Source organism: Rousettus aegyptiacus, unplaced genomic scaffold, assembly GCF_014176215.1.
Source record: "Rousettus aegyptiacus isolate mRouAeg1 unplaced genomic scaffold, mRouAeg1.p scaffold_m13_p_2, whole genome shotgun sequence".
Lineage (NCBI taxonomy): Eukaryota > Metazoa > Chordata > Mammalia > Chiroptera > Pteropodidae > Rousettus > Rousettus aegyptiacus.
In genome coordinates, this window is record NW_023416295.1 from 165,705,680 (window position 1) to 165,719,393 (window position 13,714).

The window sequence follows — 13,714 nt, forward strand, 5'->3', positions numbered from 1 at the left end:
TTCCATGCACACTCCATTAGGCAAAACAAGCCTGATGTCAGGGGGTGGCGAAGTATAATCACATCACGGGGAGGGAGGATAGAATGATAGGGAACAATAATGCAATCTACAACACCTGTCTTTTTGTTCTCTTTGAATAGTCTCTCTGCACAGAATTTCTAAACCAGATCTTTCGATAACTAATTCAGAGCTGCCCTTGCCTGGCCCCAATTATGTGGTGCATCCAAGTTCAAAAGAGCTGGGCTGGATGATTTGTTTATGCTTTGGTTACATGCGCTCTTGTACCTTTTGCGTGTAGTTTTGTCTCACCTCCACCATTAGACTGAAGATGATGAAAAATCTGCTGAAAACAATGAGAAAGGCACATAAATGCCTATATCTGGTTTTGCTTACTATTTAAAGGATTAAAAACAAACAAACAAACAGAAAACAACAGCTCCTCGAATTCCATGCATGAGCCATAGGCCCTTGCCGTTGTTTTAGTTACTTATTAACGCATTTGTCCATACTCCGTCTACATTGTGAGGTCGGGTTGCATCTGTTTTGTTCAATATTCTGTCCCAATGACTAACACAGCATTCGGCCTATGCTAAGACTTCAATAAAAATGTGTGAAATGAATAAAGCAACTAAACTGGAATTAGAATACAAATTAAATTTAGTAAAGATAAGCTATCATCATTAGAAGCCCATGATAAAACAGAGATAACATTTGTACTAAATCAACAAAGTCTTTGGGGACTGTCTCCTTTTGTGTAAAGTGCAATGAACAACGAAACGCCTAGACAGATTGAGGCTAGCTTTAATGTTCGTGGGAGTGAACTGGCTTTTTTTTTTTTTTTTTTTTTTTGCCTTTTTGCCTCCGAGGATTCACAGCCGGAGCTTGTCAGCCTGGTAGTGATTATTTCTATTTTATGTTATACCCCTCCAAGAAGAGCATCACGTGAGAGTCTCATAAAAGTAGAGAGCCTGGTTGAATGAATGGGCTGGAAAGAGACATGGGTCATGTTTAGTTTGTTTGGGAACCAGCCTCTTCTGTATACCGCGAACCACCAGCAGATGTCCTGCCCGATCTCCGTGGTGATTCTGCTACCTGCTTTTGGTTAACTGTTTTCATCACACAGTGTCTTCCCACATGCTTCATGGACTCATCCCCCATTTTCTCAATCATCCCCCTTCATCAAGGATAGCTATGATGTGCTTATGTATTTATTCTTATAATAAAGATTTGTCACGTGCCTACTCTGTGACCCATACTAAGACCATAGTGGTGGGCAAAACGAATACAGCTCCTGCCGTCTCGAAGAATTCTACTGGGAAAGACAGTTCATTTCATGAGTAATTTCCAAAAATTATGATTTGGGTCATGCTGGTTGAAGAGCGTGGTACCAGAAAGATAAGTGAAAGAAAGTGGACCACATGTAGCCTAAGGAAGCAAGGTTTCTACTGAGTTTTGAAAGATGACTGAGTTAAGACCAAGAACCACTGAGAAAGCCTGTAATTTACCTTAAGTGAATATTTATACCTTTAATGAGAAGAGAGACAAGAGTGTCTTGTAAAACTCATAGATGCTGGGCTATGCTTCCTGGGTTCCAAGCCTCACTACCATTTACTATGTTCCCATTTTGTCATCTGTACAATCAGAAAAGTAACAGTCTTTGCTTCACAGGGTGACTGTCAGGATTAAATAAATTAATTCGCGTGAGTGTCTGGCATAAAGTGAGCACTCAGTGCATGTTGGCTCTTACTGTTATTTACTGGAATATTCAGCAGTATCCATTGCACTTCAATTATTTTTCACATTCAGAAATTCTCAGTGAATTAGAGCTGTGCTAACCTAGTGAACTCCAATGTGCTAAGTTTTTTTTTTTTTTTTTTTCTGGAGCACAGCTGGCTTTTGGCTTTGATTGTAGGGCGTGTGTCCTGTGTAGATGGCACGTGACAACATGAAACGCACAGCTCGAAGCCACATAATGTAGTTGTGAGCTGTATAACGTGCAAACGCTGCCCCTTCTCTGTGGTTTCCTTTGCCATGGTTTCAGTTATTCTCTTCCAGAAATAAACGATTCATTAGTTTTAAGTCACACGCTGTTCTGAGTAGCGTGATGAAATCTCATGCCACTCAACTCCTTTCCAGCTGGGACACGAACCAACCATCCCTCTGTCCAGCGTCCCCATGTGGTACACGCTCCTGAGTTAGTCACTCAGTCTCCACCTAGGTTATCAGATCGATTGTCTCGGTATCACAGTGCTTGTCTTTGAGTGACCCTTATTTTACTATTATAATTGTTCTATTTCATTGTTACTTACTGTTATTAATCTCTCTACTGTGCCTTACTTACAAATTGAACTTTATCGCATGTATGTATATATAGGAAAAAATGAAGTATATGTAGGGTTTGGTACTATCTGTGGTTTCAGCCATCCACTAGGGGTTTTGGAATGTATTTCCGGAGTGCAAAGGATGACTACAATAATGCTTTTTTTCCCCCTAATGCCATAAGAGAGCCTGTGGATAACATGGCCACACTGATGGGAACAGAGTTCTCAAATCTTAAGACAGCAAATCACCGACTCCTTTCAAAGTTATTGACACAGAGAACTTTCTTGTGTCTTATGCCCAACCAAGTTTTAATTGCATCTTTCCCTCTCACTCGACAATATAATCCCTTCAGTTTCAGGACTACACACCATCTTAAGGCACATAACTTTCTTTTACTGTTTAATGAGCATCTTTGTGATTAGATTTTGGGGAGTGCTTTGAAGTTTCTTTCCAATAAAAGGAACACTAAAAAAGATGTACAGGGCATAATTAAATAGCCTCAGGTTGCTATAGAGATTAGAAGCAAAAAACTGCAAAGTATACAAATAGACCTAACAGGAGAAACTTCTGAAAGGAAGAGCACATCTTTTAAATCGCAAATTATTTTTGTTTTCTGAAGTTATACTCTACTCCAGGATATCAGTCAAATGTCCTCTTGAGTTTTGAATATTATAAGTTTTAGTTTTCTAACTTGCCCATTATCTACTACTTACCGATCTTTTTGATTTTCAAAGATGCCAGAATTTTCCTTATAGCAATTTAAAAAGTAAAGTCATAGATTCTATACTAAAATTATTTACATCTGTATACAGATATATAGGAAAAATACTGTAAATACTGGTTCTTTTTAAAGTTTAGGATTAAGGGAAGCCTCTGTTTTTGTTGTTATCATTTTTCTATTTATAATTTTAGTTTTTGTGATAAAAATGTGCATTGTTAATTTTCTAAGCAGGCACAGAAAATAGTTCTCAGTCCTAAATAACTTCATTTGAAAATAATTCACTTATTTTTGAAACAAAACGAAGCAATCAAAAAAGTTAGCTGGTAAATGAAAAACTTTTTTATTGGAAAATTCTCCAGTTCCAATATGCTTTGCTTATCAAGGGTTAACATATAACATCTACAACTTGCCTTTCCGTGCTTCTTAAGGCTATTATCCTTGGGTTGATTCATTAGTGGGACCAAGTTAAATTTTCTGGAAAAGAGAATTCCACTGTGCAGAGGCTAGCAGCCTTCAGACTGGCTATATTAACTACCTATCCCCAATCTAGCCAAAGAATCGATCAAAGATGGCAGAATAAGACAAGTCATAAATTTGATTTCTATTTCCAAAATCACTTCCATTCCGGACTGACCTCACATTGGCGGTCTGATTTGATTACAAGGTCATTTCCCCACATATTGTACTCAGCAGTTTGAAAGGTACAATGTGTTGGTTAAAATCTGATCCTTGGGGTATATTTGCTCATGTTATAAACAGCTCCTCAATTTGACATAATTCAATCCAGTGAGAGCCCGATGCACTAAACCTCAGAGCTGTCCCAGCCCTGTTCTCGCGGTGCCTTGACAAAGCCTGCCCAGAGTTCAGCTCGGCCAGGCCACTAGTGCTGAGGCTCTGCTTCCCCCAGACCTCATTTCAGCTCAAACCTTTAATAACCATCCACAAAAAAGTCTTTGTGCTCCAAAATGTTCTAATATGGGGGAAAATATTCAACCTAAAGATTTGATTGAAAAATGTTCCCTTAGCCTCAGAGTGGTCATTTTTTAATAATAATATTATTTCCATTACTCAGAACTTTAAAACCACTTTAAAAGCAACACATCTCATTAATTTTAATTTCATTCCTAGTGTACCTGAAAGCGATCAGGTACATTAGAGATTTATCCAGTAAATCAAGAGACTGAGGCCTAAAGAGAACCAACTGACTAGCCTCGCCCCCCCTAAGTCATATGGGTGAGTCACATGGGTAGCTCCTATAGAACTGGGATAACCTTAGGTCGTCTGATTTCCAACCCTATGTCCTTCCTACTGCCTTGTTCTGCCCCTTATCAATGTTGACTGAGGGACTTTTGCCTTCCATATTATTAATAATGATCACTACCATTTGGATGCCTGATGCTGTGTATCACACTCAATCTTACAGCACAAAATGAGGCAGGTCTTCTTATTATCCCATTTTATAGCTAAGAAAATTGAGTCCTAGAAGGGCTAAGTAACTTACCCAGCATTTTAAATGACAGTGAGTAAAAGTCAGGACTTGGATTTAAACCAAGTTTTCCTGACCTCCGAACCCAAGCTTTTTAACTATTTAGTGCCGTGGCTGGACTTCTCGGAACCTTCTCTTCTTGGCAAAAGATATAAAAGATCTTTTTCTCCCTAAGTCTAGAGCGGTAGTTGCTAAAGACAACATTTCACAAGCCAGGGATGGCTGGGCAGAGGCCTCTTGTCTGGGAAAGACAAGAGCACAGGGCCCATCTGGGCCGCCCACCAGACCCAGGCAGGCGTAGCACATCATAAATAACCTCTTACACAGGCCTCACTGCCAGCTCGAAATGGGTTTCGAGTGTACTTGGTTTGTTTTTAAAGAGAGTGTGAGCTAAAGGCTGTCATTTAAAATTGCCCAGAATCCACGTCACAAGAACAGGTGGGCCCAGATTGAAAACAATATAAATGAGAGGCTGAACTTACCAAAGCAAACATTTTGGAGTGATTATTTTGCTTCAGAACAGGATTACCCTTGGGACTTTTTAAAGCAGTGATTTCCCTCCTAAGTGCTATTAAAATGTAAATGTCTCTATTCAGATTTGGTTAACACTCATGACTTTTTGGAAAAATGCATTTTTTATTAAGCAAGGGATCCCTTGAACAGGAGAAGAGCAAATTAAAGGTTTGGTTCTTTCTCAAAAATACTGAAGAATGCCTGCAAAGCTCTATTTCCTTTGCCTTTCTAAATATTAGACCTTTTATAGAAGCTCCTTTATGGGAGAATTTTTGTTTCTAAGTATTACCTGACATTCTTTCCTGAAACTTACTTATTAAAGCCAAGATTAGGAAGAAATTACCACCCCTTTTTTTGAGAGCACATTTTATCAGCTGTTGAAAAGAACTTTACCAGTAGGTGGCGCTGTAAGAATAAGATTACTACAGTAGAGACAATGAACTCTGGCTAGAAAGCAAAATTCCACCCTTTCTTGGTCATCTGCCTGAAGGAAATAGCTTCGTCCTGCCCCCTCGAGGGCCCATCTCCTCAAGTCGTCCAGCTTTTGCACCTGCTGTTTGAGCATAAATATGCCAACATTGTACCCTCTCAGAGTCACAGACGAGGAAGACTAGGAAAGACCTCTTCTGTAGTGGCTTAGTTTTCAGCCTTGGAATCACAGGAACTACAAAGCTTGGAAGAACCTTAGAAATCATCTTCAACCTTCTCTCCCTCTCTTTTATTTATTTATTTGTTCGATGAGGAAGTTGAGATCCAAAATGAAGAACTGATCCCCCAAGGTCACCTAGCTAGTTCTTAGCTCAGCCAGGACAAAAGTTAGTGAGCTTGCTCGACATCCACTGCTTCCCGGCGTCTCAGCGAACATGCTGGGGGCCGCGATGGAGGTGAAAAGATGCCAGCCGTGTGCCGGGAGACAATGGTCTGCTTGGGAGACGAGGCGCCAGCAGAGCTCATCGACCATGGGTTGGGACATTAAACATCTAGAATTTTCTTCCTCTATACTTTACACTCATGACTGCCGCTCTAGCAGGACTTATTGTAAATGTCAGGTGTTGAGTCTTTCCGTCCAAGATAGCTTTCTCAGGAATCTTATTTTTGCCAACCCAACCGCTATTTCCCCATCGCCTAGATTCGAAACCCCAGAGTTCTTACTGGCTAGACCCTTTAGCATGGACTCAGCGTGGGCTCGGAGTCATTCTAGGCTCCAGGATATAGAAGTGAGCAAAGAAGACAAAATCCCTGCTCTCATGAAGGAAACAAAAAAATAAAAAGAACAAATAAGTTTATCATACAGCATGTTAGTGATAAGTGCTAGGGGAGGGGAAAAAAAAGCATGAAAGAAAGAAATCAAGTATAAGGGAGAAAATAGAAATTGGGTCAGGGGAAGCCTCCTTGAGAAAGTCACTTTCGAGCTAAGACTGAAGGAAGGGAAGGAGCTAGTTGCAAAGCTTTGGAGGGGAAGAGCATTCTGAGCAAAGGCAACAGCGGGCATGCAGGCCCCAAGCCAGGAGCAGGCTTGGAATTTTAGGAATGTCAAGGAGACCAATAGATTATTTCTAAATTCTTACCAGGGGCAGATTTCTTTCTCAACATGTTTTCCCGCTCCCTCATTCACTTCTGTTGTCATCTCCTTAAGCTCAATCCCTCAACCTGTATTCTCATAACTCTCATCTAACTGGTCTCTTTACCCTGAACCTCTTTCTCAGGCTGCCAGATCGCTAATTAATGTGGTGTCTAAGACAAGACAACTATGTGCAGTGTGGCATCCTGGATTAGATCCTGGATGTGAATTTAACAAACGAACAAACAAACAAAAACAAAACAAAACAAAAACATTGAAATCCAAATCCTGCCTGGAATTTAGTTAACAGTCATGTAGCAATGTTGGTTGCTTAGTTGTGATCAATGTAAGATGCCAACAACACAAAATACCAGGTGGGGGTACATGAGGACTCCATGTGCTATCTTCGCGACCTTTTCTCTAGATTTAAAGTTATTCCAAAATAAGTTTATTTCAAAAGATTCTATTTTCGATATGTCACTCATCTGCTCTAGAATTTTGGATGACTCCCTAGTGCTTCAGGGACGAAGTCAAACCCCTCACCCTAGCATGTCGAAAGACCTGTAGATAGTCACACATCCATTCAACGAATATTTTTGGATTACCTACTGCGTCCCAGACACTGTTAGACACTGAGCAGCGAACCAGATCCACAGTCTTGCTCAGGTAACTTATCGATTGGTGAAGGGCTCTGGCGAGTAAACAAGCAATGGATTACAAGGGGCTGAGTGCTAAAATGGAGAGAGACAACACCAAGTGCAGTGGGAATCCGCGAGAGGAGTCAGGGAGGCCACGCTGGCAGAAATGAAGTCTAAGCTGAAACTGAGCAGATGAGTAGGAGTGAGCCAGGTGCAAAGCGTTGGGAGGGGTGGAGAAGGAAGGGATAAGGAGAAAGTTCTAGCATGCAATAAAGGGCTACCGTTCGCACAGACTCATTTTGAGCCAATCTAGAGGACTTAAGAGCCTTTGAAACCCACCTTGTTTATTCCACTTTTGTGGGCTTGCTGATTACGTCCGTACTCCACCTTTCGGGGTCCCATCTCACTCTTTCCAGGTTTAGTCTTCCCGATACGGACGATTTTTTAAGGCCCAGTAAAAATGCCTTGGGCAATAACCCCATCTTCACGTGATCATTCCATGCTTTGAGTCCTATAGCATTAGAGACTAAGCCTTTCATTTGCGTTTAAGTCATATTCTGCTCTGATGTGTTACTTATCTCTGGCATGGCTGTGTGTTGGGACAACACCGTTGTGTGTCACAGAAAGTAGGAGCTGCGTCTTTCCCACACATGGTGCTCTGCAGATTGCTGTGCTGGCGACTTGCAGTTTCCTCATCTGCAAAATAAAAGTAGGAAATTTTGCCTCACAGGAGAGCTGTAAGGGTTATATGAGATACTGTAACTCAAGTCCTTACTTAGGGTCTGGCTCCAGGGTAACCAGTTAACAAAAAATAATAGAGATTTTGTTGTTACTGGGAAGACCTTTGGACTTCTAATTCAGCTTTTGGTTATGTAGCTTTGTGGCCTTGAACGAGGGCTCTGGGGGCCCTCTTTTCTCATCTGTAAAATGGGATAATAATCACTTACCTCATAGACTGATTTTAAGGCCCAAATCGATCACCACGTGTGTACAATCAGTTCTGTGAAGAGTCTCAATCCATGTGGGTACCAATTTCAGGAAGCGGTTTTATTTTTTCCCGTCATTGCTCACCATGTTATGTTGTATTCCTCTTTTCCCGCCTGTATGGCTCCCTTGATGATGTCGGAGACGAATTTAATAACTGCTAGTTTGCCTTTTCCTGATAACATGCGAGGTGGAGCATCTTTTCATATGCTTATCTGCCATCTGTGTATCTTATTTGGTGAGATGTCTGTTAAAGTCTTTGGCCCATTTTAAAATTGGGTCGTATGTGTTCTTATCATTGGCCTCTCAGAGTTCTTTGTATATTTTGGATAATGGTTCTTTATCAGATATGTCTTTTGCAAATATTTTCTCCCAGTCCGTGGCTTATCTTCTCATGCACTTGAGTTTTTAATTTTAATGAAGCCCAGCTTATCAATTATTTCTTTCATGAATTATATCTTTGTTGTTGTATCTAAAAAGGCATCACCATACCCAAAGTCACCCAGGTTTTTTCCTATGTTATTTTCTAGGAGTTCTATGGTTTTGCATTTTACATTTAAGTCTGTGATTTACTTTGAGTTAGTTTTTGTGAAGGGTGTAAGGTCTGTATCTAGATTCATTTCTATTCACCTGTGATGTTCAGTTGTACCAGCACCATTTGTTGAAAGACTATTTTTGTTCCATTGTACTGCCTTTGTTCCTTTGTCAAAGATCAGTTAACCGTATTTATGGGAGGGGAGGCTATTATTTTCATCACCACTTTATAGACAAGAAAACTGAAGAACTAGAGAGAGGTTAAGCAACGTTTCCACTGTCACACAACTAATAAGTAGCAGAGCCAAGATTTAATAATAAGAGTTAATAAGAGCTAATAAGTAGCAGCCTGGTGCCAACATCCCTGCACTGAACCACTGTGCCACACTACCTGTCTAGGTGACTAGATCCAGTCGGGGTCCTGGCGTCATGTTTGAGCAGGTGCACCTTCTCTGGACTTCCTATATTTGTATTTCTATGTCTGAAAAATAAATCTCCATTTGCTTGCATTTCTTGTTATGTATGAAAAATAAACCTCTCTTTGTTTAAGCCATTGTTATTCAGGTTTTCTGCCATGTGTCGCAAGTTATAGTCCTGATACCCAAGCTTTGTCCCCTGTTAGAGTGTTAGCTCAATGAGGATAGAAAACGCAGCAATCTTGTGGATTATCGTAACTTAGCACAGCTCCTTGTATATATTAGATGCTCAACGAATATGTCTGAATAAATGAATAGGTCAATAAATGATTGATAGCTAAGACTGCAATAAATTTAATCTCCCATTTGTACTTTACCTGACATCACACTGATTTGCATTCTCTTCATATAGGTTTGTGAAGGGAGAGGGTAGGAGTTCTATACCATACTTCATGGTCATTTCAGTCTGACCTGACGTTAAAAAACTATACGATGAATAAATCATCGAGCCCACGAACTGTTGAGAGGTAAGTACACTTTGGAGTTTTTTGTTTCCTTTGCAATTTTTCTATCCCCTTTCAGCCCTGTCTTTAGCTATCAGTTTTTTCCTTGCTTTTAATTCCAGACTACCTCTAATATCAATTTATCCTTTTGATTTATGTATCTCATATATGCTCTTTTCTTATTCCTTGTCTCTTCTTATTTCCCTGGACATACGGCACGGTTCCTCTCCACTTCGGATAGAGTGATTTCTCTGAGGTATAAGGAACCGTTTGCTACTCTATAATGTACTCTGCTTGTGACATCTTTGCCACTCATTTCAATTTCCTGGTGTGATTTATCCAGCAATCAGACCATTGCCCAAAATTGGCTTTGCAGAAAATCTTAATACATTTGTCTTACCCCTTCAGAGACCGCTCCTGATTATCATCCGGAGAAGCTCAGGTCTCCATTTTGCTGATTTTTTTACTTGGGCCAGATCAGCCACCTGAGCCATTTGGTTTAATACCGTATTCAGCTATTAATTCCCAGAGTAACATGCAATACGTGGGAGGAGTCATGTGCCCTTTGTCGGCAGAAAGAGATTCTGCTTCTTCCCCATAATCCAGCTTGCTCGTTCTGCCTGTGATGCAGGGGAGAGGCATTGGGACACAGGTGATCTAACGCCTAGGTTCATTTCATCGAGGTGCTGGTCTTGAGTGAGTCATCGATCCTCTTTGGGCCTCAGGTTTCTGACTCCCACAGAGGTAGACTCAATGAACCCTGACACGTCATCCAGGCTCCTAATTTATGATTTTATAAATAAATGGCACAATAGCTTTTAAAAATGGAAATTACAAGGCAACCTCAATCAAACATGAGGGAAAAGGCTCTTCACATAAACATTTATTATAAAATCAATCATATTCAAACTCACAGGTCAAGTTCAGAAAAGCAGACTATAGAATCAGATAACAGGTAACAACAGAATCCAGGATTCGCGGTTGGATTATTGGCAGGAACAAAGGGATCAAGTCTAAGCAGTGACTTGGGTGAGGCACAGGGAAAGGGCTTCCAAGAGGTCGAATGAGTTTTTGTGGCTTTCCTAGTCCTGCTCTTTTGTTTCCTGGACCCTACTCTCTGCTCTCCTTCCTCTCCCCTAACAATGTGTTTTTTATATTTGTTATATAAAAATCTTTTTTTATGAGAAATGTATAAAATAAGAAAGCATGTTTTCTTGTTCTCCCATGATCATATTCAGGTATGTTTGGCTTTCCTGGGCTATCCATAGCCAGCTAATCAGCAGGTAGGTATAATTGCTGTGGTCCCAGGTTAACAGGTGAGAGAGCTCTTGACACTCTATATGTCAAGGTTCCTTCCAGGCAGTGATGCCAGCGGGTGGAGCAGATGGAACATCATGGATATGCAGCCACATTATTTATTACCTACATGACCTCCATCTGAAGTCAGTAAGCAATTTGACCAAATCATTTGGAACCCAGAAGCTCTAAAGTGCACAGGCTCAATTTAAGTCATGTATACATAAGTCATATATGTTCCCTCTGCTACACAAACCTCTCCCAGACCCCCTCCCTGATCTTCTCCCAAAGTGGAGCCAGTTAAATCATGTTTGGTGCTTCGATTTCACTTACATGGAGTTGTCATCATGAAGGAGGATCCCCTAACTGAAGTAGGGCTGCCGTGGTAGTTAATTTCATGTGCCATTGTGCCCAGATATTTGGTCAAACATTACTCTGGATATTTCTATGAAGGTGCTTTTGGGGGGTGAAATTAACATTTAAATCAGGGGACTTCGAGTAAAGCAGATTACACTCCACAAGGTGGGTGCCTCATCCAATCAGTTGAAAGCTTTAATAGAACAAAGACTGACCTCTCCTCAGCAAGAAGGATTTCTGCCAGAAGACAGTCTTCAGTCTGTCTTCAGTCTATCCACAGCTCTTTCCAGTCTCCAGCCTGCTGGCCTACCCCTATCAGATTTTGGATTTGCCAAACCTCCATAATCATGTGAACAAATCCCTTAACATAAATCTCGATCCTTCTCTTCCTTCCTTCCTTCCTTCCTTCCCCCCCTCCCCACACACCCCTTATTGGTTCTGTTTCTCTGGAGGACCCTGACTAATACAGATTTCTGTGGCTAGTCTTGCACATAGAAATCCCCTAGGCAGACAGAAACAGAAAACACCTGGCCTTAGGGTGCAGATGCAGATATTGGAAGATTACCCTGTGCAGAATTTCAAGGCTTGGAACCAGAACCTTAAGCCTAGATGACCTGACCGGCTGACAAGCAGAATTGCTGCCTTATATGGTAATACTAGTTGTTTCTAGATGCTGCCATGGCTGAGGATATAGAAAACATCGAACCTATGATTCCATGCTCCTCTGATCTGGCAGACACTTCACCCTGGGCTAAGTTTAGGTGCATCTCTCTAGGTAAGAGAGAATAGGGGCCGAGTCCATTCATTTGCACTCTTGTCCTGTTCACACTCTTTGTGCTACTTCAGGAGCAATGCTAAGGAGAAAGAATATTGAACTGAGTCTCAGGTAATCATTGTTCCCTAGTCTAGAACCTAGCCAAATGCTATGGTCTGGCCAAGCACATGCAGTAATGCCAAGTCATGCAGTTGTCAGTCTTACATGCACCTGCTGCCCTATTTGGTCAAACTCCAGCTGCTCTTGGCCACCTTTCCTTCTTGGTAATAAGGATGCAAATATTTTGCAGTTTTAAGTTTTCATCTCCTCGTTTTACCTGTTTTTCCACCAGGTCTTTGCATCTTGCACCCATTGCCTTAAATTCATGGAGTCGGTATCTACTTTTCATTCCTGAGTTTGTTTCCTTCTCCAATATGATCGATCCTTCCTTTGATCAATGCTGCTCATTCAACAGTGCAGAGAAAAACAGAAATATAAGCTGTAATTCTACTATCTACTATCTCTATTTATTAATAAATAGTCCTGGGCAGCAAGGTGAATGAATGGCAGTGCTCGTTGACTGAGACTGGAAGATTGGGGAAAGATCGAATTTCAGAGATGGATATCAAGGTATCGAGGAAATTAAGAATTCTATTTTGGACAAGTTTGAGATGCCTATTAGAGATCCGGGTGCAGAAGGAAAGTAAGTAGTTTGATATAGGAGTCTGGAATTTAGGGGAGAAATTGAAATTGAAGCTAGAACTTAAAAGTCGTTAGCTCATAGATGAAATTTAAAACCACATGGAAGATGAGGTCACCAAGGGAGTATACAAAGAAAGGAATAGAAGCCTGAGGAATAAGTCCTGGGGCACGACGATGTTTAGAAGTGGAGAGAATAAGGAGGAACTGGCCAAAAAATAGACTAAGGGAGAGTGAACGGGGTGGTAGGAGAATGAGAAAGTTGAGTTTCAGAAGCCAAGTGAAGGAAGAATTTCAAGAAGATGGAAGCCACCAACTATATCAAATGCTGCTGAGACAAAGGTCTAGAAAGATGAGGACTGGGAATTGGCTAATGGACTTGGCAACAAGAGAGTCATTGGTGACTTTGACGAGGGCAATTTTGGTGGAGCAGAGCCTAACAGAGGGGCTTCCAGGAAGAATGAGAGTAGAGACTGGCGACAGTGAGTTTAGATAAGTCTTTCTAGGGTTTTTTTTTTTTTTAAGAAAAGAGAGGGGAAAGATGAGATGTGAGATGGAAGAGGACATCGTGGGTCTAGGGGGATATCTTTTTACAGGTATTATACAGCCTGTTCAATGTGGGTGGTGACAAGCATAAGACTGTGTTTCATCTATAGGTGTACCATAGTTTATTTAACCAGTCCTGCATTAGAACACATTTTATGTTTCACACTTTTGCCATCGTAACTATGCTGCAACACACATCTGCCCTACTTCAGGTGCAAGTGAAACCCCACTTGAAAAATAGCTGGCCATCCCTGGACCTATAAATGATGATCGATCAAGGGGAGGAGAACTTTCACTGGCCCAGTTATGCTTCTTCCATTCAGTGGTGGCCAGGGAGCTGGGATAGGTAAGCAGATAGCATTGCAGCCATAGGAGAAGGAGGAT